This window comes from Kogia breviceps, chromosome 12 (genome assembly GCF_026419965.1).
Source record: "Kogia breviceps isolate mKogBre1 chromosome 12, mKogBre1 haplotype 1, whole genome shotgun sequence".
In the NCBI taxonomy this organism is placed as follows: domain Eukaryota; kingdom Metazoa; phylum Chordata; class Mammalia; order Artiodactyla; family Physeteridae; genus Kogia; species Kogia breviceps.
In genome coordinates, this window is record NC_081321.1 from 94,602,842 (window position 1) to 94,618,466 (window position 15,625).

At 40.5% G+C, this 15,625-nt stretch overlaps 1 protein-coding gene across 1 annotated transcript in view; it reads right to left on the reverse strand.

The window, feature by feature from the left end:
- Nucleotides 1-15,625, reverse strand: part of ENTHD1 (ENTH domain containing 1) — an 86,472-nt gene that overhangs the window by 13,915 nt on the left and 56,932 nt on the right. The gene's annotated exons all lie outside the window — the stretch shown is intronic.

Here is a 15,625-nt window from a genome sequence, read left to right on the forward strand (position 1 = left end):
AAAAGAAAATCACTCTCTTACATAACAACCTAATTTTAATAATAAATCTCTGTGGGAGAAAAAAAGCAATTTTCCAGAGCAGTTGCGATGATTACTAAAATGTAAGTTCCATCAGGTCAGGGATCTTTGTCCCTTTTATTCATTAATATTACCAAAGTACCTAGACTATAACAAAGTACCTGGAATACAACAGACAAATAGTATTTATTACAAATTGAAGGAATTGAAAGAATGGAGAGGATCTAAAATGTAGGGTGGGTCTGATACAGAAATATTACTGAATATGAATTATGAGCCTGGTCCAAGTTTCTAGATGCAAATTGTTATCAACACTGTCAGTGCTAGGGACTTGCTCTCAAGTAGTTTCATCTGAAGTTGGATATGGAAAGAAAGAAAACTGAGAGAGGGCAAGAGGAAGACTGTCTCATTTGAGCTCCCAAAAGAGAGGAGGCAACAGGAATTAAGTAAGTTGCTATCAAGTGTTTACATATCACAATGTACATCACAACATACCTCACAGTGTGCAGTGAGATGCTTATTATCGTTACTTGCAGGCTCTGAGTTATTATGAAGAAAAACAAATTTTCTTTGACTCTAACCTTCCTTTTCATTTTCATCCACGGTTGAAGGCTAACCTGGGCAAAAGTGCTGCTAGTTTACCACAGAATCAGACAGTTCAAGAAACCTAAATCATTACCTCTACTAGGAATTCCATTTTTTCCCAGCCCTCTCATCTCCAAACTTTTTCATCTTTTAAAACTCAATTCAACTCTCACCTTCTCTATAAAGCTTGCCCTGATTTTTTTTCCTCACCTTATGCTATTATTGTTTATCTTACCATATCCTGTTTGGAGCCCTGTGAGCAGTTGTAACACTTCATCTTGTTAACTACAAGTCTGGCTGCCTACCTGAAAACAGGCTCCTTGAGGAGACCTTACTAGGAGTTTTCTTTATTCCACAGCACACAACGGTGCCATTCCCATAGGATGTGTTTGATAAGTGCTTGTTGAGTAAAAAGCCAAACTGAAGCACAAGAATAAAAAAAGGTAATGCCTTTGTTTTTTAAATTGAATATAGTTTAACTACTTAATAACTTCTAAAATATTCCTGATGTGCATATGATCAAGTTATACCTAGCTGATAAACGTTCTTTAAAAAATTAATATATTCTTAGTACAATACGAGATCAATGGTATCCCAAAGTGCATGTGTACATCACCAGATTGACACAGAAGCATTCCTAAAAAGTGAATTTTAGTTAAATATTTTTCCACTGACTTTCATTTTTCTTAGGAGGAAAGTCTATCAGTAATGAAATTATCTTGAAATTTAGCAATATGTAACTCAGAGTGACAATGACTTTCTGATGACAATATCCATCCATAATAACACTCCATCTAAATCTCAGAATTGGGATGTATAAAGTAATCTGTATAACCATAATTTTAAAGTTTAGTACAAAAGTTTAAAATTACAAAAGAATAACAACAAAAAAATCTTAAAATTTAACGAAAAAACCCAGACTGGAGTCATTATGTTTCTATCAGCCCCCTTTCTCAATAGTTCAGAAAGAACAGAATGCAATCTTCTGGTTGCTTAGACTTTAAAAAAAACCGATAACCTTTTAAAATGAATAAAATACTATGATCTAAAAGAGAAAGCACGATGACAAATTGAAAATCATGATTTTAAATGCCCAGATTACCTAAAAGAGAAAAATCTTCACTCAAACGGAAAGCTAAAGAGGCCTGAAGATTCTAGACAGCAAGTTGTACTGGGTTTCTATGCCATCAGCCGTGTTTCATCCCTGCTCTTTCTGTGCAACATGCCAAACTGATCCTCTTCAATTCAATCTCTACTTTAGTTATTTATAGTTCACGTTAGAAAAAAATCCTGCAAAAATTCCCTCGTTTCAGTGACAAAGTCTACATGCTTTGGGTTTAAAGGCCCTTCATTGCTTATTTTCTATCGTTACTCAACAGGAAACTAACCCGCAGTCAGGCCATTCTCTTGGTTACTTACGCACCCCATGTTCATTCAGGTCCCTTTATCCTCATTCTCCGTGTTATTTCATCCTTCTTTAGCTTGATTACCGTTGATTTCTCACCCTGCACTCCAACACTGGAACACCCTCGCTGTTCTCTGTCTATTTAAATCCTACCAATTCCTCAAGGCCCTTCTGAAATAATTACTACTTCTGGAAGCTATTTCCAGTCATGTCTATCACTCAGTCCTAATCCTTCCCTTCTATGAAATAGTATTTGTTTCTGTAAACTCATTTTTTCACTGAATTATTTGCTGTATAGAGCCTATCACACACCATATTATGTTCCTGCATTCTGACTTCATAGCCTCCACCATGCTTTTGCCTATAGGAGGTGTGCAAATATTTGTTAAATTTAATAATTCCTTAATTTGTAAATTATCTAATATCAATTTTATATGTTGACTTTGTATATAACAATGCATAGTGTATGTGAAGCCTAAAACTAAGAACGATCAATCAATCAAGAAACGCTTATTGAGCACCTACTGTTTGCACTGAACTGTATTAGATTTTAGAGACATACTTAAGAGGAAGTCATAGTTCTAACTGTCAATGAACTTAAGAGCAAGTGTGTATTTTATTAAGATAGATAAGTAGATAGGTAGAAGGAAAGAATATATATGCATGCTTGCATGCATATACACACAAAGTGCCAAAGACATAAAAATAACTAATAATACAAGTTACCAGTTCAATTTCACAATGTATAGGAGACTGCAGCTTCTCAATAAATGAGTGAATATAAAGAATACATTTGTTTAGCAAATGGTCTTTTTCGTGGGAAAAAAAAGAAAGTATTTGTATATTCGTATACAGATTTATATAACGTAAATTGAACATGTTTCAGTTTGGGTTCCCCCAAAGCAGACTCTGAAAAAAACACTTAGATGCAGATAGTTGATTTGGCTGGTGATCCCAAGAGCACAAGTGAGGGAGTAGGAAAGTTAAAACAAAAAAGGGGCAAAAGCCAATAAACTGTATTAATTACCAGATTATAATATATATACACATACACACATATATATTGTGCTGAAAGGAAATGAAAACTGTCAATGCAGAATTCTATATTCAGCAATAATGTCCTTTAAAATTGAAGGCAAAATAAAAACATATTCAGATGAACAAAAACAGAGAATTAATGGCTAGCAGGCCTTTATAACAAGAAATGATAAAGGAAGTACTTCAGGTTGAAGAAAAATTATTATACCAGATGGGAAGTTGGATCTTTGGGAAGGATAAGGAGTGCTAGAAATGGGAAATATTAAGGTAAATATAGAATATTATTTTTTCTCTTAATTTCTTTAAAATATATGTGACTGTTTAAAAAATTATAACACCGTGTGTGAAGTATTACAACAAATGTAAATATAATTTATACTACAATTACGGCATAAATGATGGAGTAGTAAATTAGACCTATATTGTTGCAAAATTCTTACATTTTATGCGAAGTGGTGATGCAATGGAGCTGCACAAAGTTCAGGATACATAAATTAATCCCTAGAGAAACCACTAAAATTAATACAAAGAGGTATAACTAAAAAATCCAATTGATAAATTAAAATGGAATTCTAAAAATATTGAATTAGCCCAAAAGAAGGCAGTAAGGAAAGAACAGAGGAACAAAACACAGATAGGACAAGCATAAAATAAAATAGTAGACCTAAATCCAACCATATCAGTGTTTTTTTCAGTCATATTTTCCAGACTGGATAAAAAACAAGATCCAATTATATGCCGTATACAAGAGACACAGTTTAAAAACAAAGTCACAAGTAAATTTAAAGTAAAAGGATTTTAAAAGACATACCATATAACAATAAGCATTAAAAAGCTGAGTGGTTATATTAAGATCAGATAAAATAGGCTTTAAGACAAAGGGTATTATTAGAGAATAAACGGGACAGTTCATAATGACAAAAGAGTCAATCATCTGGAAGATATAAACATAATATGTGTATGTAGATGTATAACAGAGTTTCAAACTAAATGAAGCAAAAACTGATAAAACTAAAGAGAGAATTAGACAAATCCAACCAAATCACAGTTGACAATTTTGATACCCCTCTCTCAGCAAGTGACAGAATACACAAAATATCAGGATACAGAAGACATAAACAACATTATCAACTATCTTGACTTAATCAACATCTATAAAGCACCACACCTAACCACTTCGGAATACACAGTTTTTGGTAAATTTGCAAGTATACATGGTATGTTTACCAAGATAAACTATATGCTGAGCCATGAAACAAATCTCAATAGACTTTAAAAGCTTGAAATCTTATATTAACTTCTCTGGCCAGTGGAATTGAATTAGAAATAAGTAATAATATACCCAGAAAAACTCCCCAATATTTGGAGATTTAAAAACACATTTCAGGGAATTCCCTGGTGGTCCAGTGGTTAGGACTCCACGCTTTCACTGCCTAGGGTGTGAGTTCAATCCCTGGTCAAGGAACTAAGATCCCACAAGCCGTGCAGCACAGCCAAAAAATAAATAAATAAAAACACACTTCAAATGCCCATAGGTCAAAGGAGAAACTCTGTTAAAATAACTGGTGCTGATTAAACTTCGTTTTCTGGCTAAGATGGAACAGAGACTGGATTTAACCTACTGCTTAAAACAACTGAGAAACTGGACAAAATTAATGAAACAGTGTTGCCAGACTGTGAACTTCAGGCAATACAGGACAGTGAATCCTGAAAGAAGGAAATAAAGAAGGTGAGCCTTAAGGATTTTCCCAGTGTATTGCCTGGAGAGAGTTTCCAGGCCACAGAGAAGGAAGTGGGAACCCAGGGGGAGTACAGTAGTATCCGAATTGAGGAGATGGAGCTGGGCATCTGTGGAGCCAAGATGATAGGAGTGTGTAGGGTAGAGTACCAGAGAAACCTCTGGAGATCTGCTGATCAGTGCAGGCAGGTGAGGAAACTACCTGAAGCCCGGGCATGCACCTCCCGCAAGGAACAGTAGGTGTGATCTGCAGAGCTCACACGGGTGGGGAGTTCACGCATCCACTAGCCAGTGGGAGACCTCATCATTCACAGGACACTGGTTAGAGTAACACACATTGCTGGGGGGACTGTGAGAGGGTGCAATTACTTTGGGAAACAGTTTGGCTGACCCAGCATTCCACTCCTAGCTATTTGCCAATAGAAAACAAAATGTAAGTCCTCACAAAGACTTCTTCATGAATGTTTGTTTGTTTGGTTGGTTGGTTTTTTTGTTGTTGTTGTTGTTGTTTTCTGGCTGAGCCGCATGGAACGTGGGATCTTAGTTCCCCGACCAGGGATCAAACCCGCACCCTCTGCATTGGAAGTGTGGATTCTTAACCACTGGACCGCCAGGGAATTCCCAAGATTGCTTCATGAATGTTTATAGCAGATTTATTTGTGACAGACAAAATCTGAAAACAGCCCAAATGTCCCTCAACAGGTGAGCGGATAAACAAATTATGATATACCCATACAATGAAATATCAGTCAACAATAAAAATGAGTGAGCAATTGACGCACACAACTTCAAAATAATTAGGCCGGACAGTGAAATAAGCCAGACAGAAAAGCACCTACTGTATGAATCCATTTATGTAAATTCTAGAAATTTCAGAAAATCTATAATGACAGGAAGTAGATTAGTGGTTACAAAGGAACAGGGAAGGGGCAAGGCAGGGAAAGGCAGGTGTAAGGATTACCAAGGGCACAAGGAAACTATGGGGGATGATGAGTATTATCTTGATTGTGGCTGTCATTTCATGGGTTTATACATATGTCAAAACTTATCAAATTATACACTTTAAATATTTACATTGATTGTATGATAATTATACCTCAGTAAAGCTGCCAGAACCATAAGTGGTACACCATTTTGTCTCTTTACTGGATTCTGGCTGATACAGTATTTTAGGTAAATAATTGCTATATCTTTAAATTAAATGCTCTAGGGCTGGGAGAGAATAGAAATAAGGAAAAGCAACCAGGAGACCAGAGAAATTCAGATTCAAGGTTAATTTAATACCAAAACAAGTACCACGAAACTACACATTCAGGCACTGTGTGAGGTTTAGAGGTACAAAGATGTCAAAGAGGTTCAAGGAAGTCTTCTGGAAGAGGTAGTGTTTGAGCAGAGCTGAAAGGAGGAGAAGTCAACCAAGATGAGAAAGACGGGAAGGGTGTCCAAGGAGATGGGACAACCTCAGCAAAGCAATGAAGGTTACAGACAGCGTGGGGCAGGGGAAAGCAGGGCAGATCCAAACCATTCGGTGGTACTAGAGCAAAGTGTGCGGCAGAGGGGAGGAGTGAGACCTGCAGAGAAGGGAAGGAGCCAGGGCCAGGGGACCTCATGACTGACAGGCAGGAGTGATGAGGAAGAAGGAAACTGAAACCTCAAGCACTCCTTGAAACTCATTCCTCTGTGGCTGCTTCAGCTGAACTCTGCTGGCGCGCCCCCATCTCACTAAGCAATCTTTTCAATGTCCTGCCCTGGCTCTGTTTCCTCTAAAAGGTTGACAGTCTATCCTTGGCCCCTTTCTTTTCTGCCTCTGCAATACCCCAGGGCGACGTCACCCATCACCATACTTAAAGGAGGATGAGATCTATCACCTGTAAGCAAGTAATCCACACCTTTTAATTCTCAGCTCTGACTTCTGCTGAGTTTTAGCCCGAAATACATACCCATCCCTCTGCACAGGGCAGTCTCACTACCCTCCAGCCTCCTCATCCTTGGGTGTTTGTTCTACCTCTATTAATAAGACCATGAACCTCCCAGCCACGCAGGTTGTTTTGGAGCAGAGCTGCTCCCACAGCCTCTAAAAGGTCTCCCCGCCCTGTCCCCTCAGTTCAATCTGCACAGCACAGCCAGAGTGACATTTCCAAACTGAAAATCTGATCATTTTCCTTCCAATACTTCTTCAAACTACTTAATATGGTTTACAAGGCTCTTCATACATCAGTCCCCATTTACCTCTCTTGTCTCGTTTTGTACTACTTTTCCTAAAACCGTATGATTCTGCTATGCTTAACTTCTCCCGGTTCTTCACATTTACCATTGCTCCTTCCAGGCGCCAGGGCTGCAGCCACGCTGTTCCGCCTGCCCCTCTCTGCAGCGGATTCCAGCTCCAGGGTGACGGCCATCGGGCGGACACACACTTTCGTGTCTCTCTGGTTTTGCTCATCCTCTTCCCTCCGTCTAGAATCCCCTCATCCTTACCCTTCTCTATCAAAAACTATTTCACTCTTCTAAACTCAGTTCAAATACTACCTCCTTTGTAAAGTCGTTTCAATATCCTCAAAGTTAAAATGAATCCCTCTTTTCTTTGCTTTTGCGTAATACAATGTGAATATTCTTATTTTCACTTATTATTTCAAATAGTATTCATTCATTTGACAAGTATTGATTACGTATTAGTATGGGGCAGGCACTAAGCTCTGGTATCAGCAATAAACAAATCTGTGGTTGACAACCTGTTAGAGCTTCTTACCAGCTCTGGCACCCCTGGAGGCTGAACACCCGCTCAGGGCACACATCCTGTTCAACTTGTTGAACCTGTAACTGACCCGCGGAGTACCTAAACAGTCACTTGATAAATGTTTGTTCAAGGAATCATTATCTGGATGATCTAGTCATTAAAAGAAACTTGACTATAGGACAGGAGACGTCTTAGAGGACATTCTAATTCAGTCCCTTCGTGATATACGGGAGAACCTGAGACTTCCAGAGATTAGGTGACTTGCCAGGATCACATGATGATTAAAGCGCAGAAGTAGGACTAGAACTCCAGATTCCTGAATTCGAAACCAATGCTCTTTTTAGGGGAGTAAAAGAAGGACTAAAGAGTGTGGTAGAACCAGCTGCACCAAGTACTTCTTTACCACAGTTGTTGTGATGGTGCGTAACTGTGAAGAGACCCGGTTCAGGCCATTTGTCCCTGGGGCGGCCTTTAGGGGTGCGGGGCCTTGTAGTGGGGGACAGAGTTAAGTTGGCCTGTGTATCTGTGCCTGTTTGTCTTCTCCCAGGAAGGGATGTGGGGTAGATTTTTTCTTGGATTCATATAAAGAATGGACAGCATTTATGGAAAATTTTCCGAAGCCCAGGAGAACCTGTGGGGATTAGATGGAGAACAGCAAAATGTTTGTCTTTTTATGTTTGAACACAAAGCACATAAATGGATACTCTGTGAACACTAAAGGGTTTGTTTCGTGAGGGCTTCCCAACTTTCTCTGGGAGAGAATTTCTCTGAATTCCACTGAAAAGGCAGAGAGGAGTACAGAGTGAATTCATTTGGTTGGCTTGCTTTATCTGCTTTCTCATTTTCTTTCAATTTAAACCTGAATGTCAAAAAGCTTTATTCTCAAGTATATATCCAGCAGACTCCTGGATGGGAAGCCCAGTATTAAATTATGAGACTGTATCCAGTCTCTTTATTGTACAGTGATTTACACCTGCTAATATACTTGATTAATGCAAAATAGAACCTTGAAATGTCAGTCATATTAAAGCTGGTTTGGATATTCTTAACAGTTATCTTTAGGAAGAAGCTTATTCCCTATGTAAGACACCAGACAGCATATTTAAATGCAGACTATCACCAAAATGCCTGAAGCAAGGAAAAAAAAAAAAAACCACCACCAACACACCTCCTCCACACTTTGAGCCTAAGGACAAAAGAGAAATAGCTACGCTGTCTAAGGTACTGAAAATGTTTTTGCCAGTTCGGGGACAATGATGAAATCATTTTTAAAAGAGAACATCAGATTTAATTCTGAGTTGAGAGACTGCCTACAGATAAGAACATTCCCATACTGGTAACACTTTTTCATTTTTCAATAATTCCACTGCCTTGTTTCAGGTACTATAATCACTGCAAATTATTTTACATTCTATTATATTGCGAATCTAATAATGGGTGTTATATTCCAACAGAGCTATTGCTGTGATCAGTTCTCCTGTTAGTCTGATACATAGTATCCAATTACAGCTACAAAGCAGAGAGCTGGCATGCATGACAAAAGATGGATGCCAAAATATGTCTTTCTGTAGTTTAAAACTGTGTAACTGAAGGAGCTTCTTCTACTTTAGTAATTATGTTAATCAAAGGAAATAGGACCTGAAGATAATAAGGCATATATACAATGGAATATTACTCAGCCATTAAAATAAACAAAATTGAGTTATTTGTAGTGAGGTGGATGGACCTAGAGTCTGTCATACAGAGTGAAGTAAGTCAGAAAGAGAAAAACAAATACCATATGTAACACATATATATGAAATCTAAAAAAAAAAAAAAAGGTTCTGAAGAACCTTTTATTCCTGTCCTAGGGGCAGGACAGGAATAAAGACGCAGATGTAGAGAACGGACTTGAGGACACGGGGAGGGGGAAGGGTAAGCTGGGACAAAGTGAGAGAGTGGCATGGACATATATATACACTAACAAACGTAAAAGAGATAAGCTAGTGGGAAGCAGCCGCATAGCACAGGGAGATCAGCTGGTGCTTTGTGACCACCTAGAGGGGTGGGATAGGGAGGGTGGGAGGGAGACGCAAGAGGGAGGTGATATGGGGACATATGTATATGTATAGCTGATTCACTTTGTTACAAAGCAGAAACTAACACACCATTGTAAAGCAATTATACTCCAATAAAGATGTTTAAAAAAAAAGATAATAAGGCCATTTTGCTAAGAGGCCAGAGTTATAAATTATTAACATGCAGGGGTGATTTGAATTGCTCATTAATATATTGATTTAAAGTAGACAGGCCATTAATTTAAAATGGATATTTAATGTGAAAGTTAAATAACATGTTTGACATGAAAATCTTAATGTATTTACCTTACAATATATACATAAAGCCCCAGATAATCATAATAAGTTAGAATAGCTATACTCTCCATATGATCTATGATAAGTGTGTGTATGCATATGTGTATGTGTGGGTGTATATACACACAGTTGTAGGTTCTGAGAATTTTTTATCGTATATCATTATATTTAACTGTAGTATATATTATATCCAAGTATTAACATAAGAAAACATATTTGGAAAACACAGCTATGAAATATGCCAAGTATATTTACTACTACTTTTTTTTTTTTTTTTTTTTTTTGGTTTTTGTGGTACACGGACCTCTCACCGTTGTGGCCTCTCCCGTTGCGGAGCACAGGCTCAGCAGCCATGGCTCACGGGCCCAGCCGCTCCGCGGCACGTGGGATCCTCCCAGACCGGGGCACGAACCCGCGCCTCCCACATCGGCAGGCGGACTCCCAACCACTGCGCCACCAGGGAAGCCCTACTACTTCTTTTGATATAAATTTGATATAATGGTTTAGCGTCTCACAGAAAAATAGAGATATGGACACATTTAAAATTAAGGTGCTTTTCTTTAAAAATTTTCAAGTGGGACAGCTGAAGACTTTCAGGCCGTGAAAATGGATCACAATGCATGGATGATAGAACAGGTAGATACAGGATGCTCATTATTAAATTTTACACCATAGTTATGGTTCCAACAATAATAAAAACTATAATTTCCCTCAGTAGATTATCGTTATCAAAACTGAAGCTGGAAATGTCTTCGGGAAGCTGGCGGTCATTACCTATGTACATTTTTCTGTTTTTCAGGCTAGAGTTTAAGTGGATCTGGTCTCTGGCATGCTAAGGTCTCCACGTGCCACAGGGCATACTCTAGGCTGACCGAGATGGGCAGGTGCCTGAAGTGTTTGTGACCATCCAACCACATCTTGTAATGACAATAAAACCCTACGGGTGACTCCAGGAGAGTAAAACGTTAAGCTAAATTGGGTCTGAGGTTTAATTCTGACATGAATTAAATATATGAGATGTTTGAAATGGTACCCGGCCCACAGTAAACGAATAAACAGGTGCTGTATTTGGGGACAGTCTAAAGAGGTGGCATTATGAGGGAGTCCCCACCATGGCCCTGCCTGGAAGCCGACTGGAACCTGAACACACCAGTACTCTCCCTTCTCCCCAGAAACTTGTGTATTCACAGACCACAAGCACGATGCATGCTCTTTGTACCCACTGGTTCTTGGTATTTGAGACCAAGAGACCCGGTGTGCCGTGGAAAGATGACGATGAGGTGAGGAACTACACTTCTCAAACATTTTCCCCATTAGATGTGCAGACCAATAATAAACTTTTTTACCTTAGTACTGAGTAAAAATCATGTCTAAGTCTGCAATACCGCAACAAACCTTTCAATATCATTTAAATTGAGAATTCAAATGAAGTGCTATTTCTCATGAAGCATGAGTGCTCTATTACTCAAAATAAGCATACACACAGAACCCTGACCTATTAAAACTTCAAGTATTATATAATCTATGTCCCTTTGGAAAACACCTTACTGAATACCTGACGACAGGTACCTTTACTCTTCCCCCAGCAAGGGAGGATGGTCCTTGTTCTTACAGCTCTCTGCACACACACACACACACACACACACACACACACACACATATATATGAAACTGAAATACAATTGATGTACATTATGTGAGTTTCAAGTGTACTACACAGTGATTTGCCATTTGCATACATTATGAAATGATCACCATGACAAGTCTAGTAACCATCTGTCTCCATATAAAGTTATTACAATATTATTGACATATTCCTTATGCCGTATATTACCTCCCCATAGCTTATTTATTTTATAACTAGAGGTTTGTTCCTCTTAATCCCCTTCACCTATTTCGCCCGTAGCTTATATTTTAATAATATGACTCACAGCACCATACTGTCATTTATCTATTAACGTTTCATTTGCTCTTTTTATTCCAGCACCTTCCATATATTTTCATTCATTCATTTATGCAACAAATATTTTGAGGATGGATCATGTACTATGCACTGTGCCTGAAAATACAAAAGCCAGCAGAATTAGACCAGCAAAGCCTTTAGACACTGTTAATTCACTGGAATTACAAAACACAGAAGATAAAATAACCACAGATATATTTAATTTGTTTAAAGAAATAAAAGCTTGAAAAGATGAGCAAGAAATGAGAGATTATAAAAATAAAACCAAGGAGATCTGACAAAGATCCAAGTAGACTTCTAAAAATGAAAAATAAAATAACTAAAATTTAAAAAATAATTGGTTGATTTAAGCAGCAAATTAACTCCAGTTGAAGAGAAAATTGGGAACTGGAAGACAGGTACAAAGAAATCATTCAAAAATGCAGCACAGAGCTCAGAGAGAAAGACAATATGGATGTGAGGAGTGAGAGGGTTTACCCCCCATGTAACCAGAGTTTCCCCTCTCCTTCCAGTCTCCAGTCACCTGCCCCATTATGTACCAGCCATTCTTAAGTACGTGAAAGAGTCCCCAGCACACCAGGTGCTGTCCCACCTCTGTGCTTTTGCTCTGGCTGCTTTTTAACTTTTCTTTCCCTTCCGTCTTTTGGACGTCGACTTAAGCAACACAGCTCCCGCCTCGGAGCTCAGCTTCTCACAGGTGTTGGAACAGAGGCGGGGGTAAGGGACAAGTGTCTGTCTCTGCCTCATCTGGCCCCTGTTGTGGTCACATATCTGTTGGTGGCTGCTGTTTCTCTGGCTAGGCGGGCCATCCGTGGCCTCTGTATGGCAGGCACCCCAACGCTGGCTCTCTTGTGGGGTGAGTATGAGTGCACCCTGGGAAGCTCCCGCTCCCGAACGTGGGCCAGCCAGGTCTGGTTCGGCTCATCGCAACCACGTCCCTGCCGCTCCCCGCTGCGACCCCACAGACTTTCAGTCTAGCACCTCAGGTCTGCCACGCGTCAGAATCCTCTCCCCTTCTCCTCTCCCAGGTGACCGAGAGAAAAGTCACACTGTAAACTAAACCTATGCTCGCCAAGGCGCCTGGGTCCTGGGGGGCACCCCCAGGCCCTCCTACTTGTCCTCAGCGCTCCTGTTTCCCTCAGAGACAATTCCAAACCGTCGCTGCTCTCCGCAAGCACTCCTGTCAACTTGACCTTGTCTCTCTCTCTCCTTAGAAGACGAGCTTCTCCCTTATTCATCAACAAAAGAGAGACTTGAAGCCGATGGGCCTCAGCCTCTCACCCTCCTGCTCGCCTGCTGACCTGCGTCCACAGCCAGTCCTACACCTTCCTCGGCCCTTCGCTCCATGCCCACTTGGCCTGTTCTGCCGTCCGTGTCCCTGAGACACCCGCACAAGTCACTTCCTCTCTTTCTTTTTGCCACTTCTCTTCTATTAGCATTCTCCTCTCAGCTCAGAGGAGCCCAGTCTCTCCCACCGCACACACTTCTTCTCTGAGCTCCTCTGGTTGTTGTTCAATCTTTCTCCTGCTCCCCTCACCCAAACACGCTGAAAATTGATTCTTTTTTCCCCCTCAGTGAATTCACGTCCTTCTTTCCTGTTCACTTCGTTCCCCAGAACGCTATACTCTGGCTTCCATTCCTACCCCTCTCTCACCCCGAAGCGGCCCTCTGAGAGGCTAGCGCTGGCCTCTTCATTGCTGAATCCAGTGGACATTTTTCAGTCCTTACATCACACGTCTTCTCTGTGGCATTTAAGATCGTATAGCTGATTCACTCTGTTATACAGCAGAAACTAACACACCATTGTAAAGCAATTATACTCCAATAAAGATGTTAAAAAAAACTGTGATAAATCTTCTCTGAAGACACTTTTAAAAGTATATGCAAAAAATACAGAAAGAGCAAGAGGATGACTATACTCAGTTTAGGGGCGTTTCAGATGCTACTTTTTTAGCCAACAATTATTTAGTGGACTAAGCACTGGATTAGAGGCCGAGAACACAATGATGAACAAGACACAGACCTTCTCTCTCTCTCAAAAAAAATATCACAGTCTAGTCGGTTTGATGACAGAGGAGGTAACGGGCAATGACAGTACAGCAGAATCGGCGTGGGTCTGGAGCACACACAGGGTGCCACGAGATCCGGAGGGGGAGCAATAACCCTGCCGCCAGCATGTCAGGAGAGGCTTCCTGGGAGAAGCCACATCTTAGCTGAACCCTAAGGATTCAACTGAATAGGAACGGAGAACAGAGGAATGAGCATATGCAAAGTGGGAGAGAACACGGCCTTTATGGCAAGTGGTTCAGCATCCATAGCTAGACCATCGCGTGTGATGGAGGAGGAAGGAGGTGAAAGGTAGACTGCAGAGGAGAGCAGAGGCCAATGTCAGAAGGAGCTTATCCGCCAGGCTAAGGTGTTAGACTTCATCCTAAGGGGAGCTCCTCAGCATTCTGACCAGATCACAGTTGCATTTTAGAAATGTTCCTAGTCTCTAGTCCTGTTCTGACCCCTGACTGCTCTTCCTAACTTGCCCTCCTCCAATCCTTTCTTTACGCCGCATCCGCAGTCGTCGTCCTAAAGCAAGGATCTGGTTGTATCATGTCCTTGCTTAAAACACTTCAAAGGCTCCCCATCGTTCTCCAGATACAACTGAAACTCCTCAGCATGGCTTAGAAGGAGACCGGGCACACACGCCTGTCTTAGTCTGTTAGGGCTGCTGTAACAAAGTACCACAGACTGGGGAGATTATAAACAACAGAAATTTCTTTCTCGCAGTCCTGGAGGCTGAAGTCTGAGGTCAAGGTGCCGGTGTAGTCGGGTTCTGGTGAAGGTGCTCTTCCTGGTAACAGGCTGCTGACTTCTCACTGTGTGCTCAGCTGGAGGAAGGGGCTGCGGAGCTCTGTGACGTCTCTTGTATTGTATAAGATCACCAATTCCATTCACGAGGGCTCCATCCTCATGACATAATTCCCTCCCAAAGGCCAAGTCGTTTTAGAGGAAACGACTAAAATAAAGTCAGGAGGCCAGAAGGAAGAGCCCTCAGGCACATACCACTCAACATCAACACAGATCCCAAGAGGAATAAGCGTACTTTGACTCTTCCGTAGGGAGCTGCACTACTTTACTAGAGCCAGCGGGAGGAGGAAAGGCTTTCTCCTTGCCTGGCAGCAGCTCAGCCAGCGAGACGCTGTCACAACTCAGCCAATGAAAAGCCGCTACACTTTGAACTTCCAGTTTCCTCCAATGGACTTGTTGTTTTTAACAGTCCCTCCCAACTTCCCCTTCTCCTCTATAAAAGAGTTTCCTCTGCTTTGCTTTACTAGACTTGCATATGGATTGCCAGAGTTGCATGTCCAAATTGCAATTCTTTGCTTTCTTGAATAAACCTGCTTTGCCCATAAAATAACCGGCTGTTTGATTGCTTTAGGTTAACACTCCTCATACCATCAACTTGGACATTAGGTTTTCAACATATGAACTGGAGATGGACACAGACATTCAGACCACAGCAATACCACCTTGCCCAGGAAGCTCTGGATTTACATCTGTTATTCTGGCATAATTATTAGTTGTGCCTCCTTTCACTCTCAAAAGTATCCTGGTTTGGACAAAAAAATTATATGGTCACCTTTATTGATAAGACTCTGCTTATCTCTCTGGTTTCACCTGGTACCTCTCCTATCATCCACTTAATCCTAAGGCTCTACTAAATTAATTTCAGTTCTTTAAACCTGCCCAGCTTCCTCTTACCCCATCCTACATAAAGGCAGGGATCTTGTCATCATTGG